This window comes from Carica papaya, chromosome 6 (genome assembly GCF_054855325.1).
Source record: "Carica papaya isolate Zhongbai chromosome 6, ASM5485532v1, whole genome shotgun sequence".
Lineage (NCBI taxonomy): Eukaryota > Viridiplantae > Streptophyta > Magnoliopsida > Brassicales > Caricaceae > Carica > Carica papaya.
In genome coordinates, this window is record NC_142314.1 from 5,151,679 (window position 1) to 5,158,205 (window position 6,527).

The following is a 6,527-nucleotide window of genomic DNA, read 5'->3' on the forward strand; positions in this document are numbered from 1 at the left end:
CTTCTTGTTTTCAATTTTCTTTTAAGAACACATCCCATATTCAAAATTTCACCACTTTTTCTCAAAATTATTTTCAATTTCATCCCTAATTCATTTTTTCTCAAAAATTTAATAAAATTTAAATTAAAATAAAATAAATTAAATATTTATAAATTTTTTCATAAATGAAAAATTTATCTTGGACTGATTTTTAGGCTTGAGTACTACAATTCTCCCCTTCCTTAAGAAAAAAATTGGACCCTCAAAATTTATATCCTCTCACTTAGTCGAAAAGTTAGGGGTACTAGGTTCTGAAGTCTGATTCTAGTTCCCAAGTGGCCTATTCCTGTATATGATTCTGTCACAGGACCTTGACAAGGGGAATTTCTCTATTGTGAAGTACTATGCTCTTTCAATCTACAATGCCTACCAGTACCTCCTAATAGAATAGATAATCCTGGAGTGAAAGAGACTCATGAGACAAGATATGTAAGGGGTCCGGGTTGTACTTGCGTAGCATGGACATATGAAAGACATTATGAACTCTAGATAGCTCTAAACCTAATGCTAGTTTGTAGGTGGACGTACCAATCATGTCTAAAATTTTAAACGGTCCAATGAACCAGGGATTTAATTTCTCCCTCATGTCAAACCTGTTGATTCCCTTGAAAGGGGTAACCTTAAGAAACACTCGATCATTTTTCTCAAATTTCAAATCCCTCATCTGGGTGTTGATATAACTCTTTGGCCTGCTCTGAGTTGTCTAGATGTTATTTTCGATCTGAACTATTTTTGCTATAGTCCACTCTATAAAATCCATGCCAAATAATTTTCTATCACCCACCTTTTCCCAAGAGATTAGCGATCTACAGGGTTGACCATAAAATAGTTCATACGAGGTCATACCGATACTTGCTTGATAACTGTTATTGTAGGTAAACTCTATCAAGGGTATGTGATCATCCTAATGGCCCCCAAAGTTTAGAACACAAGCTCGAAGCATATCCTCCAGTATGCAAATCGTTCTTTCTGATTGTCCATCGGTTTGATAGTAGAATGCAGTGTTGAGGTACAGTTTCATTCCCATGGCTTGCTGAACCAAAATCGAAAAGTTAACTTGGGATCTCTGTCGGATGCCACTGTCACCAGGACTCCATGTAGTCTAACTATCTCTCGGATATAGATTCTTGCTAACTTTTCCAAGGGATCAATCATTTTGATAGCCAATAAATGAGAAAACTTGGTGAGTCGATCGACAATTATTCAGATAGCATCATGTCCTGAGTATGCCTTAAGCAATCCTATAACAAAGTCCATGGTGATATGTTCTTATTTCTACTCCAGGATCGGTAATGGATGAAGTAGCCTATTTGAATGTTGATGCTTTGTCTTAACCTATTGACATTCCAGGCATTTGGAGACAAAATCAGCTACCTTTCTTTTCATCATTCTCCACTAAAACTGAGGTCGTATACTTTGATACATCTTACTACTTTCGGGATGTATGATGAACTTTGAGCTATGAGCATCTGTCATGATGTCTCTTTTCAGTTCACTGTCATCTGGAACACACACTCTGTCCAGAAATCTGAGTAACCCATCGATAGAGACCCGAAATTCTGGATTTACCCATATTCTACAGTCTTCCTGAGAGCTATTAGGGTGGGTGGAATCGGTTAATTGGGCTTCTTTTATTCTCTGAATCAGTTTGGGTTGGACTGTCAGATGGCCAAATATATAACCATCTTCAAGTCCTGAAGTCGTATTTGTTATGTAGCTCCTATTACCCTACATTTAGAAACTATTAGGTGAGCTAGCATACTTGCACTTTTCCTGCTGAGCGCATCAGCTCCCACATTGCCCTTTCTCATGTGATATAAAATCTTACAATCGTAATCCTTGAGTAGCTCTATCCAACGTCTCTGATGCATGTTGAGATCCTTTTGAGTGAATATGTGCTTTAAGCTCTTATGGTCTGTGTAAATCTCAAAAGCCTCTTCATACAAGTAGTGACATAAGATCTTCAAGACATGGATAATAGTGGCAAGTTCCAAGTCATTGGTGGGGTAATTCTTTTCATGACTCTTCAGCTGCCTGGACCCATAGGGTATGACCTTCTCATGCTGTATAAGAACACAACTCAATCCAGATATGAGGCATCATTATACATTATATAGCCACCCGTCTCACTTGGTAGAGACAAAATAGGTGCGGTAGTCAACCGCTTCTTATGTTCTATAAAACTCCTTTCGCAATCATTGTTCCACTCAAACTTAATGTTCTTCTTTGTGAGTCGGATCAAGGAGGCGGCTAGGCTAAAAACCCTTCTAAAAACCTACAGTAATAACATGTCATTCTTAGAAAACTACGAATCTTTTAACCAAAGTCAATTTCTTCCAATCGAGTACTGCCTCAACTTTCTCAAGATTCACTGACCCTCAATCCTTTGATATAATGTGCCTTAGAAAAGTAGTCTGCTCGAGCCAAAACCCACATGTGCTCAATTTTGCATACAGTTTCTTTTCCCTGAGAACCTGTAAAACCTAAATCAGGTTATGAGCGTGTTTATCTCTACTTTTTGAATAGGTCAAGATATCATCAATAAATACAATGACAAACTGATTCAGGCATTGCCTAAAAACCATGTTCATCAAGTTCATAAATATGGTCGGCGCATTGGTTAGTCCAAAAGGAATAACCAGGAACTCATAGTGTCCGTACTAGGTTCTGAAGGTTGTCTTGGAAATGTCATCTACCTTGATCTTTACTTGATGGTAACCTGAACGCAAGTCTATATTAGAGAAAACTTGTGCATCCTATAACTGGTCAAAAATGTCATCAATTTTGGGGAGGGGGCATTTATTCTTGATTGTGACTCTATTCAATCCCCTGTAGTCAATATATAATCTCAGGATCCCATTCTCTTTCTTTGCAAACGTGACTCCAGCACCCCAAGGAGATACACTGTGTTAGATGAACCCACTATCCTATAATTTCTTGATCTGTTTTCTCAACTCTTTCATCTCTACACAACTCATGTAGTAAGGGGCAACTGAGATAGGCTGGGTGCTGGGTTGAAAGTCTATGGTGAACTCAACTTCTCTGTCCACTAGCAGTTTGGATAGTTCATCAAGGAACACATTCGAGAATTCTTGGACCATGGGGATCTCTTGAATGTAAACTTTTTTCTTAGGTTTGCCTTTTGTATAAAGACAACCGAGTTAAAGTGTCACACAAGTAAGGTAATTGCCATAAGAAAATAATATTTAAAACTTTTGTTAATTTTTAAATGACTCTTCATTAGGATGGTTGAATACAAGTTTCTTATAAAAATAATCTACGGTGGTGTGATACACCATTGACTAGTTCATTCCAAGAATTACATCAAAATCCCTTATGTCTATCTCTATCAGGTCTATACTCAGTTTTTTATCTGTTATATCTACGATACAAGTTTTATATATGATATTTTCTAGTAGTGTCCTATTACAGGAGTAGACACAAACAGCATAAAATCAAATTTTTTAAATAATACATTCAAGTTTTTTGCAAAACTATGTGAGACAAATGAATATAAAGAACCAGTATCAATCAAAATATGTGTGAGGTGTTTACAGATAGAGAATCTATCCTAGTTTACATCTGGATTGACTTCAACATCCTGGTAGGTAAGATTATAAGCTCTGTCCTAGATAAGAGGTTTGTCTGATTCTGATTTCACGGGCACTCTCTCGCGTAGTATTGAACACTCATATATATGCGGCATGTATTGTTGAGACGATAGTAGGATCATTCCCCATGATCCTTGGCACAGTGCTGGCAAGTCCTACTGTGTCCTATTGCTGGAACCTGAGGAGAAGCCTGAGTCACTGATCTAGGCTTCTTGTTCTACTGAACCGCTACAGTGGGTGCTGGCCTGCAGTGTGAAATTGGGAGTCTAGGATTTTTCACTATTGGATGGAAGATACAAAGATTCATCTCTACTAGTTGTGCGTTGGCTAGAACAACTGAGTAGGTGCTGAGCTTAAATAAGTGCAGCTCTTGTCTGATCTCAAGACAGAGGCCCCATTAGAACTTCTTTGCCTTTTTGCCTTCATTCATCATACTTTTAGTGGAATATTGGTCCAACTCTAGGAATATCCAGGCATACTCTGACACTGTCATATCACCCTATACCAGGTGTGCAAACTCTATCTCCTTCAGATGCCAAAGGTACTCTGGGAGACACTCTGTATTGAAGGCCATCAGAAATTATTTTCAAGTAACTAGAATGGGCAGGGTGGCCTACTTGAGCTGGCACCAATGACCTGCCTCTCCCATGAGCATGTAGGTGACAAGTACCACCTTTTGTTCAGGAACCACTCTAAGAGTCGCAAAAGCCTTTTTTGTCTTAGTTAACTAATACTCAACCTCTTCGAAAGAGGATGTCGTTACAAAGGTAGATGAGTTTAGTCTTTTATACCTCTCAATGTAATTTGGGTCTATCATGGGTAGAACTGGATCCTGTTAAAAAGGGACTGGATTGTGCTAAGGAGGGGCTGGGTGGCCCTATGGCGGTACCTAGTTATATGGTGGGGCCATCGAATTATACTGTGATGATGCCAGATGATATGATAGAGAAGCAGGGTTGTATCGGGGTGGCACCATATCTTCTTGTTGTAAGGGTGGCTCAAACTGTGGCAGGGGTGGGGGGTCAGGTAACTCCCTCATTTCCTCTCGGGCTTGCTGGGCGGAGATAAATCTCTCTAGCATCTTAGAGAGCCGATTGACATCCTTTCAAAGTGACCCATCTCTGGCTGTCCGATTTAATGGGGGCTTTTCTCTCCTCATATCCTTGCACCTACATTTCATTAGAAATGGTTGAGCAAGAGTTTATATTTTTGTGTTTTCAAATCTTTGTTTAATGAATGGTTCCGAGGAATGCGAGTCTGATACCAACTGTAAAGGCCTGGAACTTAAAGAAAATGAATTTATATTTTAAATGCAGAAGCAAATAATAATGTTAGGATTTTCATTCCTTACGCAGTAAATTAGAACGCCCAATAGGAATAGGAGAATGTCATTTCTACAGTTGTTCGTAAAAAGAAATGAATAAATGATTAAAATAAGTAAATAAATATCCTAGGGGTTAACCTCCACTAGCACTTGATGGGGTCCGGGAGGTAATCTACTCACAACCCTCCGGTTGATCAAGATCTAAATCTTAGTCTTCTTGAACTGAAATGGTCAATAGAAGGGTGAACACCACCAGCCTAGTAAGAATATCATGCTAATCATCGATACGGAAAACCAAAGGTTAGTAAAAATCATAAAACAACTAATGAAGCCCTTTATTTAAGTAAATTCATTTAACACAAAAAAACTGTTTATTCTATACTCACCATTATAAGTTTTCCAAAATAAACCTATAAAAATAAATACTCAAATAACATTATGATTTCATGTACAGTGAACAAGATTAACAATTCTTCTTTTAACCTGCTTACTGGAACCCTTGGAGTCTACATGGATATTCCCCTACTCATGAACCCAATATCTAAATTTGTCAGTTAACCCTGTCGTCCCCATATCCCGTCTAATAATGAGCGTCAAATACATCATCGCTTCGATAACCCGTCCGGTATGAGGGTGAACCATGTCTCCTAAACCCTTATGGCATGGGACTTCTCAGCCCCCTCCAGCTGAGGTAATGTTTACAGTAGGGTTCCCTATGTACCAGGTCTGTCCCCCTTTTCTTAGAGTAACCAGTAAGCCATTCATACATATATCTATATCCTTAATCAATCGTCAATTTCATACTAACATTTTGTATTCACGAATCAACAGTAGGTTATGCAAATAAGTGATATGTACATTAAGAACATAATTAAGATATTTTATTCCAAAAGAGATCAACATAGGAACGTGCAGTGAGGTAAATCAAACAATCGAGAAAACAATCAAAACTATTAATTAAATAACACAATATAATAGTAAACAATTCAAGCAGTACAGGAAAATAAACGGTGAATCAGCGCAAATATGAACTGACCGGTTCCGCCTCTATTAGTGACTTGTAACTATTTTTAGGATTTTCCTAAATTTTCACAAAATATAAGATATTCGATTATTAAGCCTCAATTTACCATAACAAAGAATAAGGTGAGGGGTTCTTACCCGATCCTCCTTCGCGGCTAGGGTTCTTCTTCAATTGACCTGCACCAGAAAGAGATGGTGAACATGATGGTCAAGAAATCGCGTGAAATGGGAAATAGAAAGGGGGTAATCGGAAAGGGTTTCAGGTTGTTGTGGCAGCTCAGTTAGGTTTTGCCCTGGGTTTTTGACTCACTTGTTGTTCCTTTTGCTCTGATATGACCATAGGGAGGCTCAGAATTAAATTCCAAGCAGGAATGAGAAAATTTTACTTATTTCAGCTGTCGGTAATCGCTCAGGTGCGATGGTGGCAGTGGTCGGTCTCCTTCTCTGGCGTCTGATTCTTCTTCTCCGGCGAGGACTGGTGTAATTAGGTTAGGGTTCCCCAGAATGCAATACTTAAATACCCTCTCCAT